Below are 25,622 nucleotides of genomic sequence, written 5' to 3'. Positions count from 1 at the left end.
GCCCAGCCACAGCCCGCCCCAGCACAGCAGCACCAACCAATGTCACAGAGGATAGCGGGGAGAGATGGTAAGTGTCTGTCTCTCTCTCTCTCTACGCTGTCTGTCGTAATGTGTAAGAAGGGGGACGCTGTCTGCCGTAATGTGTAAAAAGGGGGACGCTGTCTGCCGTAATGTGTAAAAAGAGGGACGCTGTCTGCCGTAATGTGTAAAAAGGGGGACGCTTTCTGCTGTAATGTGTAAAAAGGGGGACGCTGTCTGCTGTAATGTGTAAAAAGGGGGACGCTGTCTGCTGTAATGTGTAAGAAGGGGACGCTGTCTGCCGTAATGTGTAAAAAGGGGACACTGTCTGCTGTAATGTGTAAAAAGGAGGATGCTGTCTGCTGTAATGTGTAAAAAGGGGACGCTGTCTGCTGTAATGTGTAAAAAGGGGGACGCTGTCTGCTGTAATGTGTAATAAGGGGACGCTGTCTGCCGTAATGTGTAAAAAGGGGACGCTGTCTGCCGTAATGTGAAAAAAGGGGGACGCTGTCTGCTGTAATGTGTAAAAAGGGGGACGCTGTCTGCCGTAATGTGTAAAAAGGGGGACACTGTCTGCTGTAATGTGTAAAAAGGGGGACACTGTCTGCTGTAATGTGTAAAAAGGGGGACTGTCTGCCGTAATGTGTAAGAATGGAACGCTGTCTGCTGTAATGTGTAAGAAGGGGACGCTGTCTGCCGTAATGTGTAAAAAGGGGACGCTGTCTGCCGTAATGTGTACAAATGGGACACTGTCTGCTGTAATGTGTAAAAAGGGGATGCTGTCTGCTGTAATGTGAAAAAGGGGACACTGTCTGCTGTAATGTGTAAAAAAAGGGGACGCTGTCTGCCGTAATGTGTAAGAAGGGGGCGCTGTCTGCCGTAATGTGTAAGAATGGGACACTGTCTGCTGTAATGTGTAAAAAAGGGGACGCTGTCTGCCGTAATGTGTAAGAAGGGGACGCTGTCTGCCATAATGTGTAAAAAGGGGACACTGTCTGCTGTAATGTGTAAAAAGGGGGACGCTGTCTGCTGTAATGTGTAAAAAGGGGACGCTGTCTGCTGTAATGTGTAAAAAGGGGGATGCTGTCTGCTGTAATGTGTAATAAGGGGACGCTGTCTGCCATAATGTGTAAGAAGGGGACACCGTCTGCCGTAATGTGTAAAAAGGGGGATGCTGTCTGCCGCAATGTGTAAAAAGGGGACGCTGCCTGCAGTAATGTGTAAAAAGGGGGATGCTGTCTGCCATAATGTGTAAGAAGGTGACGCCGTCTGCCGTAATGTGTAAAAAGGGGGAAGCTGTCTGCTGTAATTTGTAAAAACGGGATGTTGTCTGCCACAATGTGTAAAAAAGGGGACGTTGTATTCCGTAATGTGTAAAAAGGGGACGCTGTCTGCCGTAATGTGTAAAAAGTGGACACTGTCTGCCGTAATGTGTAAAAAGGGGATGCTGTCTGCCGTAATGTGTAAAAAGGGGATGCTGTCTGTCATAATGTGTAAAAAGGGGGGCGCTGTCTGCCGTAATGTGTAAAAAGGGGGACGCTGTCTGCCGTAATGTGTAAAAAGGGGGACTGTCTACCGTAATGTGTAAAAGGGGCTCTACCTGGTGTAGTGGCGTTACTGTGCCGTGTAAATTGAATAATGGAGACTACTGTGCACTGCAGTATGAATTGGTATAATTTTGTGGCCACACCCTTTCCCCATGAAGCCATGCCCCTAATTTTTTGCGCGAGCCTACGGCGCACACTGCCCATATTTTACATAAGGTGGGTGTGCGCCAATGCCGTTTCTTGCACACAGTGCTAGAATGCCTAGTTACAGCACTGAATATACCTTATACAGGAGCCACAATGTGGTGCTGAGTGACTACAGCTGGAAAAAATAAATAAACAAAATGTTTTGGGGTTTTTGCAATTATTATTTTTATATAATAGGAAAAAAAGGTCTTCTTTGGGGTGTAGCTCCCTCAGACACAGAACGGTATTTTAGAAGAAATAGTAATAACTCTCTATAGCAGGCATTCCCAACCAGGTTCATCAAGGCACACTAACAGTGCAGGCTTTAGTGATATCCATGCTTGAGCACAGGTGACTTAATTTAGCATCAGTTATTTTGATTTAACCATCTGTGCTGCAGCCTGGATATCCCTAAAACCTGCACTGTTAGTGTGCCTTGAGGACGTGGTTGGGAATGCCTGCTCTATAGGGCTGATTCAGATATGCCGATGCAGCAACGATTTTTTTTTTAGTGATAGAACTGTGAGACTTCGCCAAGTGAAGCAGCTGCTTACTAGTTCCTGACAATCATTTTATGACTGATACGTCACTGCGAGTGGCAATGCAAAAGTACCTTGTAGAATAAGAATAGAATAGAATAAAAATTTTATTGGCCAGGTATACTTGCACATACCCAGAACTTATTTCCGGTCAGCTGCAACACAACATAAGAAACATTCCATCATACAGAAACCACATACAAATATACTGCATAAACAATGGTAGACAAATACAAAAACAAAATGCAATACCATCCACAAAACATTAATAACCGTTCCAAAAGGCAACCCAATTTAAAAGAAAGAGGGGCACCTAAATCAGCAATTATTTAGCAAGCGAATGGCCTGTGGAAAAAAAACGATTTCTGTGTCTAGCTGTTTTAACAGGGATCATTTGGTATCGCCTACCCGAAGGCAGCTTCTGAAACAAAGACCAGCCAGGATGCATCTGGTCCATTACAATGTTACAGGCTCGTTTCTTTACCCGCAATTGATACAATTCTTGAACAGAAGGCAAACACTCCACAATAATTATTTACGCTGTTCTAACAATTATTTAAAGCCTTGTTTTGTCTCATTCCGTCACTTAACCAAACCAGACTATCAATGAGGAGCATAACACAGACTCAATTATAGCCAAGTAAAACAGGATCAGCAATTCCTGAGGTACATTTCATTTTTTCAACTGATGTAAAAAGAACAGTCTTTGCTGAGCTATTTTAACTGCTGCATCAATGTTGATCCCCCACTTAAGGTCTCGCAAGATAAATGACCCCATGAACTTGAAGGAGTTCACCATGGGCACACTATTTCCAGCTATGCTAAGTGGAATAACAGGGGTTGGGCTCCTCCAAAATCCACCACCATCGCTACAGTTTTAAGTGGATTCAAATCCAGATTAGTCCTTTGGCACCACAGGGCCAACCGGTCCACCTCCCTCCTATATGCCGACTCATCACCATCCTTAATTAAGCCAACAACAGTGGTGTCATCCACAAATATAAAAAATCTAATGGAATCCTCCTCAGCGCAGCAATCATTAGTATATAGTTGGAACAGCATAGGAGATAGTACGTACCCTTGAGGGGTGCCAGTACTGGTCTTTTGTACGCTAGACATAATGTCCCCTGCTTTCACACGCTGTTCCCTTTCTGTCAGAAAGTCGACAATCCATTCACAGGTGGATCGAACCCCACAGTTTAGCAACTTGGGGAACAGTATCCCAGGGACAATTGTATTAAACGCTGAACTAAAATCAACAAACAGGACCTGCACGTAGGTCCCAGGCAGGTCAGTATTTTGAAAGATAAAGTAGAGCCCCATGTTGACCGCATCCTCCACAGACCTGTTTGCACAGTAGGCAAACTGCAAGGGATCTAAGCAAGGACCTGTCGTCTTTTTCAAATGGTTCAGCACTAAATGTACAAACGTTTTCATGGCCACAGAGGTGAGGGCTATAGGCCTGTAGTCATTCAAGCCAAAAATGGATGATTTCTTAGGTACCGGGACAATAATTGAACATTTGAGGCATAAACGAACAAAACGTAGTTCCAGGATTTATTAAAAATCCCTGAGAAAACGGGTGCCTACTGCTCGGCAAAAGTTTTCAACACACGCGGGAATACACCATCTGGTCCCGAAGCCTTCATGGGCTTTAAGCAACCAAATATCTTTGCCACCTCCCCCTCATCCACCCGTAGACTACCGTGTTGGCTACTTGCATCCGACAATATATTTATTAAGGGAGTGTCAAAATCATCAGGCCTTTCAAACCTACAAAAAAAAGAATTGAGCTCATCAAACAATTTCCGGCTCATGACAGCTTGGCTAGATTTTTTTTTTATAATTACAGTAGTAATAACCTGTAAATCTTTCCATACCGATACTGGGTCATATGCTGCAAAGTTGTTCACTAACTTGTCAGTGAACCACTTATTGGCAGACTTTATTTCCCTGGTCAACGTATGTAGTGCGCACTGTGGCCATGACACAAGCACAGTCTGCCGATAATCGCTTAGTTGTGACATCATTGAAGTTGCAACTGCATCTGAATCAAGCCCACTGTCTCTGCCCTCATGCAGGGATGGTATCGAGGGGTGTTGGCTAAGCTGAGGTGCGTGTGCACCTTAGTATACTAAGCTGCGGCTTAGTGCGGTGCACGTGTATTCCTACAGGCGCAAGTACTTAGACGCATGTGCGTGTCCTAGTCTCGGGCACACTTGCCGCACCCGGCTTGCCACAAATACGGGAAGATGCAGGCTAGATGAGCGTTGCTACATCTGTATATATATATATATATATATATATATATATATATATATACACTGCTCAAAAAAATAAAGGGAACACTAAAATAACACATCCTAGATCTGAATGAATGAAATATTCTCATGAAATACTTTGTTCTTTACATAGCTGAATGTGCTGACAACAAAATCACACAAAAATTATCAATGGAAATCAAATTTATTAACCCATGGAGGTCTGGATTTGGAGTCACACTCAAAATTAAAGTGGAAAAACACACTAGAAGCTGATCCAACTTTGATGTAATGTCCTTAAAACAAGTCAACACGAGGCTCAGTAGTGTGTGTGGCCTCCATGTGCCTGTATGACCTCCCTACAACGCCTGGGCATGCTCCTGATGAGGTGGCGGATGGTCTCCTGAGGGATCTCCTCCCAGACCTGGACTAAAGCATCCGCCAGCTCCTGGACAGTCTGTGGTGCAATGTGGCGTTGGTGGATGGAGCGAGACATGATGTCCCAGATGTGCTCAATTGGATTCAGGTCTGGGGAACGGGCGGGACAGTCCATAGCATCAATGCCTTCGTCTTGCAGGAACTGCTGACACACTCCAACCACATGAGGTCTAGCATTGTCTTGCATTAGGAGGAACCCAGGGCCAACCGCACCAGCATATGATATCACAAGGGGTCTGAGGATCTCATCTCGGTACCTAATGGCAGTCAGGCTACCTCTGGCGAGCACATGGTGGGCTGTGCGGCCCCCCAAAGAAATGCCACTCCACACCATTACTGACCCACTGCCAAACCGGTCATGCTGGAGGATGTTGCAGGCAGCAGAACATTCTCCTTGGCATCTCCAGACGTCTGTCACATGTGCTCAGTGAGAACCTGCTTTCATCTGTGAAGAGCACAGGGCGCCAGTGGTGAATTTGCCAATCTTGGTGTTCTCTGGCAAATGCCAAACATCCTGCACGGTGTTGGGCTGTAAGCACAACCCCCACCTGTGGATGTCGGGTCCTCATACTACCCTCATGGAGTCTGTTTCTGATCGTTTGAGTAGACACATGCACATTTGTGGCTTGTTGGAGGTCATTTTGCAGGGCTCTGGCAGTGCTCCTCCTGTTCCTCCTTGCACAAAGGCGGAGGTAGCGGTCCTGCTGCTGGGTTGGTGCCCTCCTCCAGCCTCCTCCACGTCTCCTGATGTACTGGCCTGTCTCCTGGTAGCACCTCCATGCTCTGGACACTACGCTGACAGACACAGCAAACCTTCTTGCCACAGCTCGCATTGATGTGCCATCCTGGATGAGCTGCACCACCTGAGCCACTTGTGTGGGTTGTAGACTCCGTCTCATGCTACCACTAGATTGAAAGCACTGCCAGCTTTCAAAAGTGACCAAAACATCAGCCAGAAAGCATAGGAGCTGAGAAGTGGTCTGTGGTCACCACCTGCAGAACAACTCCTTTATTGGGGGTGTCTTGCTAATTGCCTATAATTTCCACCTATTGTCTATTCCATTTACACAACAGCATGTGAAATTGATTGTCAATCAGTGTTGCTTCCTAAGTGGACAGTTTGATTTCACAGAAGTGTGATTGACTTGGAGTTACATTGTGTTGTTTAAGTGTTCCCTTTATTTTTTTGAGCAGTGTATATATATATATATATATATATACACACACACATATATAATGGGAGTAGTATGTATTACAGCCACACGGGATGCGGAATGTCAGTATACCGACATCGGCATCCAAAGCGGTAGAATGCCTGCAGGGGGGCAAGCGCAATGAAGCCCCTTGCGGGCTCGTTGGCGAGCCACACTTGACACAGGTTCTACTCTCCCTCTATGGGTGTCGTGGACACCCACAGAGGGGGAATCACCTACCACGCCGGTATACCGGCAGTGGTATGGTACCCCCATCGGGAGCCCAGCATCAGCATTATGGCAGCCGGGATCCCGACGAGCGGTATGCTAACCGCATACCTATATAATCTGATGGAAATCACATTTTATAAATCTTAATCTTCATTTTTAAGTTGTGGTGTTATGGTTGAGTCAAATTTTTGGCCAACAATTTTCTTTTTTTTTACATTTTAAACAGGAATCTGTAAAAAAGATTCACTCCCGACGGACAATAATAGATAATAAATGAACTGCACCAAGTCGGTTGTGTTGGATCTCATACGGTTGCTGTGATTTAAGTCCCTTTGTCTTCAAAATTTCCCACAGGTTTTTATTTCATTGGCTGGCAATCCTGCTCACTGATATCTGGGTTGTAGTGTAAGATTGTTTATTCCTCTGCTGGACAGAAGGAACTTTCTCATAAATAAACTCATACATTTCCAGGTACTGTAGCTACAGTAGAAAGAAAACAAATGGGGGCAGTGAGTTCCTGCCCAGGGGACAAGCGACATGTTGGAGGATCTATCTGTAACTTGGAAATCTTCCAAACACCACCATTAGTGGGAAAAGAATGAATCATACAGTAACTGTGGGTCTGTCCTTTCATAAAGCTGCTCCCAGGTCTCAGGAAGTCACTGTGGGAGAGTAGCCAGACATTTGCGTAATTCCACACCCACTAAGCAATCAGTGTATGGGATTAGAACTCATTACCATCATATCTCTGCTACTGTCTTTCCAACGCCTTACGATTGCCATTAACCCCCTGGCTGCCAAAGAGTTGTAACTTTATATGAAAAAACAATATGGATACGGGTCATAAATTAGACACATATCAAAGAAAGAAAAAAGCAGGAAAAGGATTAGAGACACATTTTATAAACAGCTTTAGGCTTAGAAAGTAAGAGCATTGCAGAGCTCAACCCCACATGCAGAGCACTTTGGGGGTCATTCCGAGCTGATCGTTGCTGTGCTAAATTTAGCACAGCTACGATCATGTTCCCTGACATGCAGGGGGACGCCCAGCACAGGGCTAGTCCGCCCCGCATGTCAGTGCCGGCCCCCCCGCAGAAGTGCAAAGGCATCGCACAGCGGCGATGCCTATGCAATTCAGGAGTAGCTCCCGGCCAGCGCAGCTTTAGCGTGCTGGCCGGGAGCTACTCCTCGCTCCCTGGCCCGCAGCGGCTGCATATAACGTCACGTAGCCACTGCGTCCTGCCCCCCATTTGGTCCGGCCACGCCTGCGTTGGCCGGACCGTGCCTACAAAACGGCGGCCAAACGCAGCCGTTTCGCCCCCTCCTGCCCATTGTTCGCCTCTGCCTGTCAATCAGGCAGAGGCGATCGCTGTCCTGCTACGGCCTTCGGCCGCCCATCATGCGCAGGCACACTACCATTTGTGCTGAGCCATGGATATACCTAAAACCTGGACTACTGGGGTGCCTTGAGAACCATGTTTGAGAACCTCTGCTCTAATAGGCAAAATAATGTGCAGTGCAGGGGGACAGATATAACATGTGCAGAGAGAGTTAGATTTGGGTGGGGGTGTTCAAACAGAAATCTAAATTGCAGTGTAAAAATAAAGCAGCCAGTATTTACCCTGCACAGAAACAAAATAACCCCCCCAAATCTAACTCTCTCTGCACATGTTATATCTGCCCCACCTGCAGTGCACATGGGCCCCCCTCATTCCAACCCGATCGCACACTGCACTTCTTCGCAGCGGTGCGATCGGGTCTAGAACACGCATGCACGGCATGCGCATTGCGCACGCGTGTTGTTGCAGGTGACAGCACAGAAAGCGGTCGCAGCTGCGACCGCAAGAAGATTGACAGCAGGAAGGCATTCCGGGGCGTCAACTGACCACTTGAAGCCATTTTCGGGGAGTGGCAAGAAAAACACAGCCCTGTCCAGGCGAACGTAGGGCGGATGTCTGACGTCAAAGCCGTGACCATCATCGCTGTATCCGTCGCACAGGGTAAGTAGGTCTGACCCTGGTCTTGTTTTGTGTGAAACTTTTTTAGCATAGCAGGGCTACATTACACCAGGTAGTGCCCATCACACATTACACCAGGTAGATCCCCTTATACACATTGCGCCAGGTAGAGCATTTAATACACATTGCACAATGTAGAGCACATTATAAACACTGTGCCAGGTAGAGCCCCTTAGACACATTGCGCTAGGTGGAGCCCCTTAGACATAGTGTGTGTGTGTGTGTGTGTGTGTGTGTGTGTGTGTGTGTGTGTGTGTGTGTGTGTGTGTGTGTGTGTGTGTGTGTGAACTGGATACACACTATGAGATTATCTGTCCAATCTATCTGGTCAGAATGAAAATCTGGTAATGTATGGGAACACTTAACCATTTGCTCCTAAAATCTGTAAAACAAACAACAAGGGCCCTCATTCCGAGTTGATCGCTCGCAAGGCGATTTTAGCAGAGTTGCTCACGCTAAGCAGCCGCCTACTGGGAGTGTATCTTAGCATCTTAAAATTGCGAACGATGTATTCGCAATATTGCGATTACAAACTACTTAGCAGTTTCAGAGTAGCTCCACACTTACTCGGCATCTGCGATCAGTTCAGTGCTTGTCGTTCCTGGTTTGACGTCACAAACACACCCAGCGTTCGCCCAGACACTCCCCCGTTTCCCCGGCCACTCCTGCGTTTTTTCCGGAAACGGTAGCGTTTTTTCCCGCACGCCCATAAAACGGCCTGTTTCCGCCCAGTAACACCCATTTCCTGTCAATCACACTACGATCGCCGGAGCGATGAAAAAGCCGTGAGTAAAAATACTATCTCCATTGTAAAATTACTTGGCGCAGTCGCAGTGCGAATATTGCGCATGCGTACTAAGCGGAATTTCACTGCAATGCGATGAAAAATACCGAGCGAACGACTCGGAATGAGGGCCCATGGACATTCAGACAAATTGGTTAAATATGTTTGATTTAACCAATTTATCTGAATGACCATTTTATTCAATTTTCCGGATTTTAGGAACAAAAGGTCAGCTGTCATGTGCTCCCATACATTACCACATTTTTATTCCAACCAGAAAGATTGGACAGATAATCTCATATTCAATTGTAGTCGAATTCCGGCGTGAATTCGACCGTTTTTGGATTAGATACAATTCGACAGGCGAAACCCTCCAGCCGGGACCCGAATTCGACATGTTCAATAAATAATGGATTCGACAGTCCCCCTGTCGAAAAATGGACCAATTGACGAATAGTGGGCGGCCTGGATTCGACTTCATGGACAGCACAAAAGTGTTAAATAAATCCTGAAAAAAAATGTGTGGGGCCCCCCCTCCGAAGCATAACCAGCTTCGGGCTCTTTGAGCCAGTCCTGGTTGTAAAAATACGGGAAAAAAATGACAGGGGTTCCCCCATATTTTAACAACCAGCCACGGGCTCTGCGCCTTGTCCTGGTGCAAAAAATATGGGGGACAAAAAACGCAGGGATCCCCCCTATTTTTAACACCAGCACCGGGCTCCACTAGTCAGAGAGATAATGTCACAGCCGGGGGACACTTTTATATAGGTCCCTGCGGCCGTGGCATTAAATCCCCAACTAGTCACCCCTGGCCGAGGTACCCTGGAGGAGTGGGGACCCCTTAAATCAAGGGGTCCCCCCCTCCAGCCACCCAAGGGCCAGGGGTGAAGCCCGAGGCTGTCCCCCCATCCAAGGGCAGCGGATAGGGAGCTGATAGCCTTTTGTGACAAAAAAATATATTGTTTTTTGTAGCAGAACTACAAGTCCCAGCAAGCCTCACCCGCAAGCTGGTACTTGGAGAACCACAAGTACCAGCAAGCGGGGGTAAGCGGGCCCGCTGGTACCTGTTGTTATACTACAAAAAAATACCCAAATAAAAACAATACACAGATACCGTGATAGTACAACTTTATTACATACATGCACACCAACAGACATACATACTTACCTATGTTGACACGAACCAGCCGGTCCTCTTCTCCAGTAGAATCCAGGGGTACCTGTAAATAAAATTATACTCACAACAATCCAGTGTAGATCGGGCCTCTTCTGTTTGTAATCCACGTACTTGGCAAAATAAAAAAACAAAAAACACGAACCACACACTGAAAGGGGTCCCATGTTTACACATGGGACCCCTTTCCCCGACTGGCGGGACCCCCCGTGACTACTGTCAAAGAGGGTCCCTTCAGCCAATCAGGGAGCGCCACGTCATGGCACTCTCCTGATTGGCTGTGCGCACCTGAACTGTCAGTCAGGCGGCGCACTGGAGATACAATGTAGCGCATAGGCGCTCCATTGTATCCAATGGTGGGAACTTTGCGGTCTGCGGTAGGCCGCGAGGTTAAGTGGGGGCAACCATTTTACACCCCTAACAACTGAAAAACATGCACTGATCTCTCCATATTATTGTAGTCAGTAAAAAACAATATATATTATTTAAAAAATATATATTAAATAATACTTGTGGCTCATAAATAGACAAACCAAGTAGATAACTCAAATATAAATAGATATGCTATTAGCAATCAAAAAAGCACCAAAAAATACATGTTTTTAAAAAAAATTATTAGATCATGACAGAAAAATGAAGCGGAATGAAATTGACGAAATGACTGTCGAAAAGCACTGTTGTTGAATCAACATTCTTCAATTGAATATACTTTTGACGAAAAGCCGCATTTTAACATTGCAGACATGTCGAATTGAAAAAATGTCGAATTGAAAAAAAAGTTGAAAATGCAACGGCAGGTTTTTTGTCGAAAAGTACTGTAATGAATTGTTGAATCAAATTCAACAGGTTTTTTGTGTCGAAAATGACCAGTTTTTCGACAATTTTGGCAATTCGACCGCAATTGAATATACTCCATAGTGTGTGTCCAGTTTAAAAACTTCCAGCAGCATTATGCCTTTCCCTCACACCATGCAAACAACTGCGATCATGTCTGAGTTATGCGAACAAGGGTGGTCATTCCGAGTTGTTCGCTCTGTAAATTTTTTTGCATCGCAGCGATTTTCCGCTTAGTGCGCATGCGCAATGTCCGCACTGCGACTGCGCCAAGTAAATTTGCTATGCAGTTAGGAAATTTACTCACGGCTTTTTCATCGTTCTGGTGATCATAATGTGATTGACAGGAAGTGGGTGTTAATGGGCGGAAACTGGCCGTTTTATGGGTGTGTGTGAAAAAACGCTACTGTTTCTGGGAAAAACGCGGGAGTGGCCGGAGAAACGGAGGAGTGTCTGGGCGAACGCTGGGTGTGTTTGTGACATCAAACCAGGAACGACAAGCACTGAACTGATCGCAGATGCCGAGTAAGTCTGGAGCTACTCAGAAACTGCTAAGAGGTGTGTAATCGCAATTTTGAGAATCTGTCGTTCGCAATTTTAAGAAGCTAAGATTCACTCCCAGTAGGCAGCAGCTAAGCGTGTGCAATGCTGCTAAAAGCAGCTTGCGAGCGAACAACTCGGAATGAGGGCCAAGGTAATTACATTTTGGCCACTAAACAGAGCAAACTGATGGCTGCAGTTTATAATGGACAGGGCATCGGTTTCCACAAAGTATACAGTATACATCCGGAAAGTATTCACAGTGCTTCACTTTTTCCACATTTTGTTATGTTACAGCCTTATTCCAAAATGGAATAAATTCATTTTTTCCCACAAAATTCTTCACACAATGCCCCATAATGACAACGTGAAAAAAGTTTTTTGAGATTTATGGTAATTTATTAAAAATAAAAAAACTAAGAAATCACATGTACACTGATCATCATTGAAATGTTCCTACAGCTTAATTGGAGTCAACCTGTGATTGGACATTATTTAGAAAGGCACACACCTGTCTATATAGGGTCCCACACTTGACAGTGCATGTCTGAGCACAAACCAAGCATGAAGTCAAAGGAATTGTCTGTAGACCTTCGAGAAAGGATTTCCTCAAGGCACAAATCTGGGGAAGGGTACTGAAAAATTTCTGCTGCTTTGAAGATCCCAAAGAGCACAGTGGCCTCCATCATCCGTAAATTTAAAAAGTTCGGAACCATAGGACTCTTCATAGAGCTGGTTGGACGTCTAAAGTGAGCTATTGGGGCTGAAGGGCCCTAGTCAGGGAGGTGACCAAGAGCCAGATGGTCACACTTTCAGAGCTACAGCATTCCTCTGTGGAGAGAGGAGAACCTTCCAGAAGGACAACCATCTCTGCAGCAATCCACCAATCAGACCTATATGGTAGAGTGGCAAGATGGAAGCCACTCCTTAGTAAAAAGCACATGGCAAGCTGCCTGGAGTTTGCCAAAATGCACCTGAAGGACTCTCAGACCATGAGAAACAAAATTCTATGTTAAGCTGAGACAAAGATTGAACTCTTTGGCATGAATGCCAGGCGTGATGTTTGGAGGAAACCAGGCACCACTCAACGTCAGGCCAATACCATCCCTACAGTGAAGCATAGTGGTGGCAGCATCATGCTGTGGGGATGTTTTTCAGTGGCAGGAACTAGGAGACTAGTCAGGATAGAGGGAAAGATGAATGCGGCAATGTACAGAGACATCCTGGATGAAAACCTGCTTCAGGGCGCTCTTGACCTCAGACTGGGACGACGGTTCATCTTTCAGCAGGACAACTACCCTAAGCACAAAGCCAAGATATCAAAGGAGTGGCTTAAGGACAACTCTGTGAATGTCCTTGAGTGGCCCAGCCAGAGCCCAGACTTGAATCCGATTGAACATCTCTGAAGAGATCTGAAAATGGCTGTGCACCGACGCAGCTGCTCCTGAGATCTATGCCTGCTGCCCTAAGCATTTGTCGCTGCCACTTGTTCGTTGTCATCAGTGGTAGAACTAGTGAGAGATGGGCACAAGTGCAAAAATATGATACACACACACACACACACACACACACACACACACTAAACAAAGGGTGCGTTAGTACCTTGTCCCCATTGTGTGTCCCAAATGCCCCAGCGTCTCCCTCACTTGCTCCCTCCATAGCAGATCATTCCCCACATGCACCCTGTGTGCCCCAAATGCCCTAAGCATCTGTCACATGCCCCCACCAGCAGCATGTTGCACTACATACCCCCCTGTGTACCCATACTTTGCACTACATCCCAATACTACATCACTGCACTACATGATTACACCACATCACTACACTACATGGCCATATATGCTGCACTACAGGGGTAAGAAACACACTACTGAGCCATTATAATCGAGATGGAGTGCAGAGGGTTGAGCAGAGCGCTAGCCTGCATACAACTACTAGCACTCTCCCTTTGTCCCTACTGCAGTAAACTGTCAATGTGCCGAGCAGCGGTGAATAGACAGAGGGAGAGGTGACTTGCCATCGTGGCATACCCCTTTCAGATATGTTTACTTTTCGGGCAAGTGGGAGTCCTGCTTCTGCCTATTTAGATGGTGTATATCTATCTATCTATCTATCTATCTATCTATATATATATATATATCCAGATAAGTCCACACTCACTGCTACAGTCCACAACATAGGCGGTGCTCCATAAAGGGCTCCAGAGAAGTCCAAAATATATCCAAAAAGAGTACAGGCACTCACCACTTTTCCTTGAGAATAGAAAAATTTATTGCCACTCACAGGTGTGTCTCACATGGAGACAGTCAGCATAACAGCATATAGAGTCCACGTTTCGGCTCCCATCGAGCCTTCTTCAAGACAGAAAGAAAAACAACAGGTGTATACCCAGCAGCCCATACCACACACTGCACCCAGGATTGCTTATGTAGCAAAGGACCACACACATGTCCCGCCCATCAATTAGCCAACAGGAAATGACCATACTGATAAAATACACTTTGCAAACGACCTATGGAACTGAAGAACAGGCAGCCGTGTTACTCAAATGAATGAGCCATAATCAAATGTGGTGTAGAGGAAGAAAACTACAACATCCTAATACAGACAGCGGCTAATCGCGGCAAATTGCCGCGAAACCGGAAGTTGCATGCGTTCCATTGGTCATGGAACGCACGCCCAGCCAGTGCAATACCGGAAGCACTGTGCGTTCCACCGCCGTGGAGCGCAACCACGTGACCGGAACTTCGGGAAAGTGCAGGGCAGCTATTAGCCGTCGCTAGGATACCAAACTAAAACACAAAAAGTTGTCATGGTGGCTGCTTATAATCAAAGCCCTGCGCGGATGCAGCAACTTAGAGCTAACATACCATGGAATAGACTCACATGGTGATCCCAGGGACATAATATACAAATAGTAATAAATAAAATGAATATAGATCATAATCTAAATTTAGTTGTATAGATGACTGAAAAGTCACTTAATGAAAGATAGGCAACAAATGGTTTATAGAAAATGTGTGGCCACCGGACACTAACCGGATGGCCCAACCGCCGTCCCCTGAATAAACACGCCCAACAGGGCAACAACAGGGGAAGGGGAACAACGACAATTATGTAAATGTACCCTAGGACACAAAGTGGCTCATATTGGGACCTGTAGTGTGACCCATGTCACAAATAGCAATCCAGGGTGCTGACCAACACATAAACAAATTGAAACAAAAGACAGACATTGATAACATCACATAATATTCCACAGTAAACTCGAAAAGAATTTGCTGTGTGTTTTAAAAGATTATTTAGTAATTCAGCGATAGCCCTATCCGAGAAAAATGTTGAATGGATTAGCCTCATTTAGCCCCCGGGGGGCTAGAGTGTCCAATTCATAGATCCATTTAGCTTCTCGTTGACGTAGTTGCCTTTCCCAGTCACCCCCACGGGAAGGTCTCGGTACATGATCGATCAACATACACTTCAAACTGGATATCGAATGTCCTCTGGATACGAAGTGTTGTGCTACCGGTTTGTCAGACATCTTGGAGATCAATGCAGCTCGAATTGATGTGCGATGGTTGGCCATCCGATCACGGAAGTTCCTTGTCGTCATCCCAACGTAGTAGTACCCGCAAGGACACACAATGATGTAAATTACATGGTCCATAGTGCAATGTAACCGCTGACGGATCATAATCTGTCGACCACTATGTGGATGTGCAAAACTTGCACCAGACATCATTGATCGGCAAGTGGTGCAATTGGGGCACCGATAGCAGCCTTTCTGACTGTCAGGTAGCCAGGTCTTGTTGGTTGCCAGTGGCTGTAGAGTTGGGCGCATTAACAGTTGTCTGAGATTTTTACCTCGTCTGTATGCACAGAGTGGTGGCTGTAGATTAGACCCCTTGAATATTGGGTCTGAGGCCACAATCGGCCAATGTTTCCGCAGCACTTTCTCAGATTGTGATGAAGCAACATCATAAGTGGATGCAAATATCATTCTATTGATGGGACCCTTGGCACCATGGTCGTTGGGGTGGGAGTGCCTGTACCTCGCTTTCTTGAGACATCTTGCGACTGTTTTTTTGGTATAGCCACGTTCATAGAATCTCTCTGCCATCGCATTGATCTGCAACTCGGTGTCTGTTGGTAGGGTGTTGTTGCGTAACACCCGCATAAACTGCGAGATCGGTAGACTCTCCTTAAGATGGACCGGGTGGTGACTGGAGGCATGGAGAAGTGTGTTTCTGTCGGTCTCTTTTCTAAAAAGGGTCGAGGCTAGTCTTCCTTTGTGACGAAACAAAGTCACATCCAAAAAATCAACCTTGTCACGGTTGATGTAATAGGTGAAGCGGATAGGGCTATCGAGGCTGTGGAGATAGTCAACCATCTCATGAAACTCAGTGTCGGTCCCTAGCCAAATAATGAACACATCGTCGATGTAGCGGACAAAAAATAGACATTTGGACCCAAACGCAGGTATAATATTGTTGGATTCATATTTGTGCATGTACAAATTAGCGTACGATGGGGCCAAATTTGACCCCATCGCAGTACCGCTACATTGTATGTAAAAGTCATTACCATAAGAAAAATGGTTCTTTTTTAATACTAGCCCAGCGAGGGCAAGTAGAAATTCCGATGGGGGACCATCATATGGCCCCATAATTAGAGCTTCCCGCATGGCCTCAAGGCCTTCCTTGTGGGGAATCACTGTATATAATGACTGAATATCCATGGTTATCAGCCATGTATCATCAGGTATTGGGCCAAGTGAAGCAATTCTGTCGAGCAAATCTGTGGTATCCCTGATGTAACTGGGCATCATGGTGACAAGTGGTTGTAAAAACGAATCAATGAAAATGGCTAGTGGCTGTAAAACAGATCCCATCGCCGAAATGATCGGACGACCGGGGGGGTCACTCATTGATTTATGCACCTTCGGTAGTGTGTAGATGATCGGACATATTGGATTGTCTACAGTTAAGTAGCCAGCAATCTTCTGGTCCAACCATCCACACACCACAGCTTGAGTGATGGTAGTGTCCACTAATTTTTTAATTTGTAACATTGGATTACCCCTACATTTGACATATACTTTGGAGTCTGCCAATTGCCTAAGTATTTTAGTGTTATACTTATGCCAATCCTGCACAACCACGGCACCGCCCTTATCGGCCTGCCGAATAACTATGTGCTCATTGCTGATGAGACTCTTCAATGCATCCCTCTGTTCAGAAGAGAGGTTGTTATAACGTGGCTGTGCAGTATTGGCTTGCATATCGCTGTCGGTTAACCGAAGAAATGTGCGTATGCTTGGATTGATGGACTGAGGATCAAAAGCACTTGGTCTGGTCAATCCAGTGATTTGAGTTACCTCTTGGGCCTTGTCCATGAAAAATTCCCGCAGCCTAAGTTTTCTCCCAAATTTGTAGTGGTCTATAGCCCATCCAAATTTATTATGTGGGACAGTGGGAACAAATGTGAGTCCTAGGGCTAAAAGTTCGGTCTCAACTGTTGAGAGATTATAGGTTGACAAATTAAAGACAGTGTCTACTGGTATTTTCTTGGGCGACCCCTTCGCCTTGTGACCGCCCCTCCTCGAGGGGAACCTCGTTCTGTGTTTCTGTTGGGGTTTACGTTGGTCCGAGCGTTCCTCCCTAAAAAAGCACCAGAGGGGGGTCTATTCTCAGTCACCTCGTTCTCTGAATTTGATTGCGATGAGGAATTATCTAAGGGGCCCTGATAACTACCTCTGTTATATGGGCGTGTTCTTCTGCCTGAAAAGCTCTTAGAATCACCCCTCAACCACCTATAAACCTGGTTGTTAGTGTAGTCAGAATTGACAGTAACCCATTTTTTACGTTTAAATGTAATGAGTTCTTGTTGATAGGTATTAACCTGCTCGGATAAGCGATCCACCCACTTATTAGCAGTGTCAACCACCAGTGTGGACAAATGTAAAGAGTTAAATTTGGCCAAGTCCTCTCGCACTTGTTTCAATTCTGCCCCTACCTCCTCAATAACGAGGAGGATGAGGTCCAACGAACATTTATTAAGAACACCACACCACTTGGTGCAAAATGTGGGACTATTGCGACCAATGGTGGGTACGTTGTTTACTCGAAATCCTCTTGGGATTTTCTTATTCCGATAATAGTCCGAGAGGAACTGGCCATGCAAAGTAAGATCCACTTCACGTTTTCTCAATCTCAATATTTTGTGAAACAAGTCCAAGGGTGTCTCGTCAGGTAGTTTGGAAAACTCTGTATGGTCAAAGAGCACCTTTTCGGCGTCATCATCCGTCAAAGATAGAAAGGTGCTGTGTGCTAACTGAAAGTAACCTCATCAATCACATAATTAGGATCAATTGACATCCTGACCACAACTTAGCTGAATCAATACAATAATGGGTACTGAATTAGTCAAATGAATAGATCAAAGATAAACACATAAATCAAGAAAACCGACATTAGAGTTTCAGAGATGGCTGACCAATCCTATAATCAGCCAAAAAATTAAAGAAAAAAGGTTTTTTTTATATTTTATATTTTTCTTAAAAAAAAATTTTTGATAAAAAATCACCGTGTGTTGGTATAACTGGTGACCAAGAGGCTGTTTGGGACAAAAATTACCAACAAGTAATACTGATGTGCAAATATAGGCGGGTGTTAGACTAAAGAAACAGTTTGGCACCCAAACCGTTCCCCAATATATCCAGATAAGTCCACACTCACTGCTACAGTCCACAACATAGGCGGTGCTCCATAAAGGGCTCCAGAGAAGTCCAAAATATATCCAAAAAGAGTACAGGCACTCACCACTTTTCCTTGAGAATAGAAAAATTTATTGCCACTCACAGGTGTGTCTCACATGGAGACAGTCAGCATAACAGCATATAGTGTCGACGTTTCGGCTCCCATCGAGCCTTCTTCAAGACAGAAAGAAAAACAACAGGTGTATACCCAGCAGCCCATACCACACACTGCACCCAGGATTGCTTATGTAGCAAAGGACCACACACATGTCCCGCCCATCAATTAGCCAACAGGAAATGACCATACTGATAAAATACACTTTGCAAACGACCTATGGAACTGAAGAACAGGCAGCCGTGTTACTCAAATGAATGAGCCATAATCAAATGTGGTGTAGAGGAAGAAAACTACAACATCCTAATACAGACAGCGGCTAATCGCGGCAAATTGCCGCGAAACCGGAAGTTGCATGCGTTCCATTGGTCATGGAACGCACGCCCAGCCGGTGCAATACCGGAAGCACTGTGCGTTCCACCGCCGTGGAGCGCAACCACGTGACCGGAACTTCGGGAAAGTGCAGGGCAGCTATTAGCCGTCGCTAGGATACCAAACTAAAACACAAAAAGTTGTCATGGTGGCTGCTTATAATCAAAGCCCTGCGCGGATGCAGCAACTTAGAGCTAACATACCATGGAATAGACTCACATGGTGATCCCAGGGACATAATATACAAATAGTAATAAATAAAATGAATATAGATCATAATCTAAATTTAGTTGTATAGATGACTGAAAAGTCACTTAATGATAACATCACATAATATTCCACAGTAAACTCGAAAAGAATTTGCTGTGTGTTTTAAAACTGTGGAATATTATGTGATGTTATCAATGTCTGTCTTTTGTTTCAATTTGTTTATGTGTTGGTCAGCACCCTGGATTGCTATTTGTGACATGGGTCACACTACAGGTCCCAATATGAGCCACTTTGTGTCCTAGGGTACATTTACATAATTGTCGTTGTTCCCCTTCCCCTGTTGTTGCCCTGTTGGGCGTGTTTATTCAGGGGACGGCGGTTGGGCCATCCGGTTAGTGTCCGGTGGCCACACATTTTCTATAAACCATTTGTTGCCTATCTTTCATTAAGTGACTTTTCAGTCATCTATACAACTAAATTTAGATTATGATCTATATTCATTTTATTTATTACTATTTGTATATTATGTCCCTGGGATCACCATGTGAGTCTATTCCATGGTATGTTAGCTCTAAGTTGCTGCATCCGCGCAGGGCTTTGATTATAAGCAGCCACCATGACAACTTTTTGTGTTTTAGTTTGGTATCCTAGCGACGGCTAATAGCTGCCCTGCACTTTCCCGAAGTTCCGGTCACGTGGTTGCGCTCCACGGCGGTGGAACGCACAGTGCTTCCGGTATTGCACCGGCTGGGCGTGCGTTCCATGACCAATGGAACGCATGCAACTTCCGGTTTTGCGGCAATTTGCCGCGATTAGCCGCTGTCTGTATTAGGATGTTGTAAGGAATTGGGTTAAGGATGCCGCACAGGACTAAGTGGTATTGAAATGAATTAGTGAAAATGTGTTGCCAAGAAAATCGACCAACCCGAAGAAAAACTTTCGGAATTTATCACCATCTACCATTGGGGAAAAAAATTCCTATAGGTAGGTAAAGAGGGTGATTGTCGATGGTGCTCCCATAGGTCTATTACATAGGTAATAAAGAGAAGAAGAGTAAAGAAAAAGTGACCTTTGTTGGGAGCACTCGCTCTTGGAAACAATTGTAATTTAATATATACGTAGTAATTTGAATGTATTAGAACATAACCTTTAATTACTGTAAAGTAAAATAAGAGTACACCAGAAATTTCTAGGATTAAAAGTATGATTAAACCATCAGTTTGAAACTAAGACTGTGAATATATGGATGAATGTATAAGGCAAAAAATGAGGCACAAAAAATATATATATATATATACCTGCGGCAAAAAATACAACAAAGAATACGGCAAAGAATACGGCAAAAAAGCCCAGCCCTTCAGGCATTGATGTCTGGGTTTAGTGTAATAGCCGATGTATTGCCATCAGGAAAACCTACAACACCTGGTATTCCTTAGTGGTCAACCACCTAAGTACTGACCAGGCCCAACACCGTATTGCTTCCAAGATCAGACGAGATTGGGCATGCGCGGTGTGGTATGGTAGTAGATTTAAAGTACATCAGGCAAGACCCTGCAGCTGGTATGCAGCTATTGAATACACTATAAGCCTGATTGTTATGATGGGCAGATGATCTCTAAACAGAGAAACATATGTTTGACCATCATTGCACCAAATTGTACCCCAAGTGTATAGGTATACGAAGGTTTAAATCATATGGTCAATGAATTTTGCCGACAGGAACTGCCTGTATGCTGCTTTTTTGTGCTATGCAACATCATTAAGGAAGGGTTTTTATCGTTTGGTAAGGTCAGGATAAACCCTTTGTTACACTGAGGACATGCCAACAAAATTAGTAAACATCCAAGCATAAATATGTTATGAGATAATATAGTAATATTAAAGTTAAAGCTGGATTAGCCTAAAACATTCCACAATCCTCCCCCTCCACCCTCACAAAAGGTATAGGGCAGAAAGTGAAAATGGACCAGAAAACATATTTGTTAACTGAGAAGACAGATTTGGAACGGTGGATTAGGTAGATAGGAAATATATCTCCAGAGACCAAAATCTCTATTATCCACAGATAGGCTAACTAACCCAGTAGAGCCTGAAAAGACTGTCTTTGTAGCAGTATTGTTGGGCTAGTATGCTTTCAATAAAACAGTCATGCATGTATCCACAGTGTATCCACAATGTATCAATCAGTGGTTGTAACATATATCCATATCAGGTATCAATTGTGTTATCATAACAAGGTTATATACTCTGGTTTTGTGCCTGTATTTAGGACCTGTATAGAGAGATCCCAGTGCTGATTTCACAGGAGTAGAAGAGTGACAACACCTGTACATTAATTGCCACAAAGCTAACCGGTAGCAAATTATTCCTGATTATAATGTATCAGCCACATGAGGGCACAAAGTTATCAAAATGACACCATATGTTTTTTTGCACCTAAAGAAACACAAAAGTTTTTCATGAAATGAATAGTGCCTTTAGTAGATGGCATGAATTTGCCGGTAAGTACCGATGCACATCGTGTTGGATTACATATGTGCGTGGCTGGAGAACAGGAGACCAGTTACATGCAGGAAAAGAAGGGAATTAGAAAAAAGTAATTCTATACTTATGACCAAATGGTAATGTTGCCTGCTCGTTCCGTGCCGCTGACTGCTCGACTTTACGAGCTGTGTGTCTGTGCGGCTCGCCTGGTCTCCTCTCCTGCCGGTCTGCGGGTCACGTGAGCGCGCTCACCGTGACCACGTTCACCTCCCCGACGTACGTTTCACAGTTGCTTGTTCACGGGTAGTGTGAATGCACGTGTCTGGACCGGGCTTAAATATGCAAGGTTGATCCCTGATTGGTTACATGTGTTGGTCATTGACCTGATAGGGTCAGACAACGTGTAATGAGCTGCATGTTAATGCAGAAAAAGGTGATTACTGAATAGATGTCCTGCACGCAGCAGGGAAGGGTATCATAAAGGGAAAAATAAATGCTATCTTAAATTAGTTATTAGATGAATGTATAATTATATAGATTTATATAAATAGAAGAGGTGTGATTTGTGGTAAGTAAATGAATTATGTGGTATAGGAAATATAGTGAAACATGTTATTTAATAATGCTTGAAGTTTATAATTGCTGTGATAGTGTGGAGGTGTATGAGGGGAAAAAAGGGGGGGGAAGAGAATTGATGTGTGAAGTGAATTAATTATAACCAGGATAGTGAATTGCTGTGGAAGATAATTAAATAGTGAAAGTGCCATGAATGGATATGGAAATGTCAGTGATGTTAATTGCTATGTACACGAATAAGTGAGATACTTATATAAATATATATATTTATATTATGAGCGGAGGGAGCGGGGGATGGGGGGGAAAAAAGGAAAAGGGGAAGAGGAAAGAAACAAATGGGGGGTTTTTGGGGAGGGGGGAGGGAAAAAGGGGAGGGATGGGGGGGGAGGGAAGGGAGGAGAAAGGGGGAGGGGAATTAATGGAAGTTATCCTGTTATGGATGATAGTTTCTATTAGCGTGATATCCAAAAGTACATATGCAAACAGTAAAAACTAGAGTTAAAGTGAAGAAAAAATAAAAATAAATATAAAAAATTTGAAAATTAATTAATCAGGTTGGAAGGAATGCTCCAAAATTAATAGTTTCATTAAGTCCTTGAGGATGTAGTGAGTCCAGTCTGAAAGTCCATTCACATTCCTTCCGTAGAAGGGTATTGGTCCAGTCTCCTCCTCGTATGCCGAGTTTAATTTGCTCTAGTCCACAGACTCTAAGTTCATCCCACCGACCTGCATGGTTGGAGACAAAATGTCGTGCTACAGAGGTAATTTGCTTCATTTTTTGTAGATCTTTTGCCGCATTACGAATGGATCCAACGTGTTCCAGAATTCTTTGCTTGAGGGCTCTGGTCGTCATGCCCACATATCTTTGTCCGCACCCGCATACTATACAATAGATCACTCCTTCCGTTGAGCAGTTGATGAAATTTCTGAGTTTGATATCTTTTCCATAACGGTCCTGGATATGGTCGGTCTTGAGGATGTATTGACATGCTTTGCAGTGACCACATGGATGTGTGCCGGTCGTGGGCTGTGATTTACCTCGAATTGTTTGGAAATGGCTGGTCACAAGTCTATCTTTCAAATTTCTTGATCTCCTCCAACTCATGGATACTTGGGGTCCAAGTTTTTGAGACAAAATGGGATCCAGGTGGAGAATTCCCCAATGTTTTTGGATAGCTTGTTTAACCTGATGCCACTCTTGACAGAAGCCCCCTACAAATCTGATGATGTTGTCCTCTTGTGTCTTTTGTTTCTTTTCAAAGATTAAGTGTTCTCTCTGGATCGTCTGAATGTTTCTGCTAGCTTTCTTGATAGAAGTATTGCTGTACCCTCTCTCGCGTAGTCTCTTTGAGAGGTCTTTGCTTTGTTCCGCAAAGTCCTGGTCGTTGGAGCAGTTCCTTCTTAAACGTAAATATTCCCCCTTAGGTATGTTCGCAATTGTAGGAGGAAAGTGGAAGCTAGTTTGATGTAACAAAGTGTTGGAAGATGTCTCCTTCCTATACAGTTTCGTTAAGAGCATTTCATTTTCATCTTTGTAAATTAAGACATCCAGAAATGGGAGTTCGTCTTGACTGATGTGATGGGTAAGTCGAATATTGAGGTTGTTGTTATTAAGATGTTCAATAAATAGGAGGAGCATCTGTACGTCACCTTCCCATATCATCAAAATATCATCGATGTACCTTACCCACATGATGATGTTGGCTGTAAAGACATCGTTGCTGTCGCTCAACACAAATTCGTGTTCTCACCATCCCAAGAAGATATTCGCATACGTGGGGACACAGGCTGCCCCCATAGCTGTGCCCCTGGTCTGTAAAAAGAATCTATTATTGAAGGTGAAAAGATTGTGACTGAGTATGAATTGGAGTAGATCGGCAAGAAACACATGAAATTTCTCCATACCTTCCATTTTCATGAAGTAATTAACAGCTTCAAGTCCTCTATCATGGTCAATTGAAGTGTATAGTGCCTCAACGTCCAGAGAGACTAAGTATTGGTTTGTTTCGAGTTTAACATCATGGATCTTGCGAAGAACGTCTGTAGTATCCTGGACAAAGGAAGGAAGACCCAAAACGTGGTGTCGTAGATGTAAATCGACAAAGATGCTAGCTTTTTCAGTGAGTGATCCTATTCCCGATACAATCGGTCTGCCAGGTGGTTGCCTCATGTTCTTATGTATCTTGGGGAGCATATAAAATGTAGGGATACTGGGATGTGCAGTCTGTAAATACTGATATTCCGAAGATGTTATAGTCCCCTCCACATGTGCATCGGTCAGGATCCTGTTATATAATGTCTTGTAGTTTTCCATGGGGTTCAGTAATATTCTTTGATAGCACGTCTGGTCTTCCAACTGTCGATATGCTTCCTGTATATATTGTTCTCGGGGCCATATCACCACGTTACCCCCTTTATCCGATGGCTCAATGATGACATCTTGCCATGATTCGATCTCTCTTAGAGCATTCAGTTCTTTCCTGGATAAATTGGAATTGTACAATCTTCTAGTTTTCCGGAGGTGTATGTGATCGAATTCTTTAGATACTAGTTTGGTAAATATCTGTATCTCCGGGCTCGTCTGTTCTGTTGGGAAGAATGAAGATCTTTTCTTGCAAATAAACCTCGTACTGACCTCCCATTGAGAATCTGTGATTGGTGTTGATTCTGATTCCAGTGCTTGCAAGGCCTCCAGAGCCTCCAGTTCTGGTCCTGTCAGATTTAATGTGTTCATATTGTTACTTGTTTCGATATGATTCGATTGGGTATCGTCAGTTTTGGAGGTGGGTACTTTGTTGTGAAACTTCGTGAGAAGTAACTTTCTACTGAATAGTCTTAAGTCTTTTTCCCATTTGAATCTATTAAATTTTTCAGTTGGGGAATAAGAAAGGCCTTTGCTCAAAACTTGAATTTGATCATGGTCTAGGTTGTGTGCTGAGAAATTGATGATTTTGAGTTGTGAAGAGGTGTCAGTTGGGGTTGAAGGGTCCGAAATTACCTTCTGCGTGTATTCCGTGCTGGTTGTCTCCTTGGTGGTAGATGGTCCCACTGTTGTTGACGACCTCTTCCTCCTCTTGCGCCCCCTCCTTGTCTTTCGTTTGCTGGGTGCCTTGATCCCCTTCCCCTGGGGAGATCCCCTAAAAAATGTTGTTGATGGAATTGAGTAGAGATGTTCCCATCACTTCTAAAATTTGTGGTTAGTGATGCATTGGGGGTAAATTCAGGGATTTCTTCAGCTCCAGATGTATCAGCATCTGATGATGAATAATGTTCCGGATTTCTAGGGGGTCGTTGCTGCCAAGAGGGCTTGTTCCATTTGAAAATTTTGCCTGATGCAAAGTCCTTTTT

General features: G+C 44.4%; 1 protein-coding gene and 1 pseudogene across 1 annotated transcript in view; both read right to left on the bottom strand.

The window, feature by feature from the left end:
- The window catches only part of LOC135054933 (membrane-spanning 4-domains subfamily A member 4A-like), a 91,251-nt gene that overhangs the window by 35,465 nt on the left and 30,164 nt on the right, over positions 1–25,622 (bottom strand). The gene's annotated exons all lie outside the window — the stretch shown is intronic.
- On the bottom strand, positions 20,625–20,743 carry LOC134896578 (5S ribosomal RNA; annotated as a pseudogene).

The sequence above is a fragment of the Pseudophryne corroboree genome, chromosome 3 (genome assembly GCF_028390025.1).
Source record: "Pseudophryne corroboree isolate aPseCor3 chromosome 3, aPseCor3.hap2, whole genome shotgun sequence".
NCBI classification, from domain to species: Eukaryota; Metazoa; Chordata; class Amphibia; order Anura; family Myobatrachidae; genus Pseudophryne; species Pseudophryne corroboree.
This window is presented reverse-complemented; position numbering and strand designations above follow the sequence as displayed.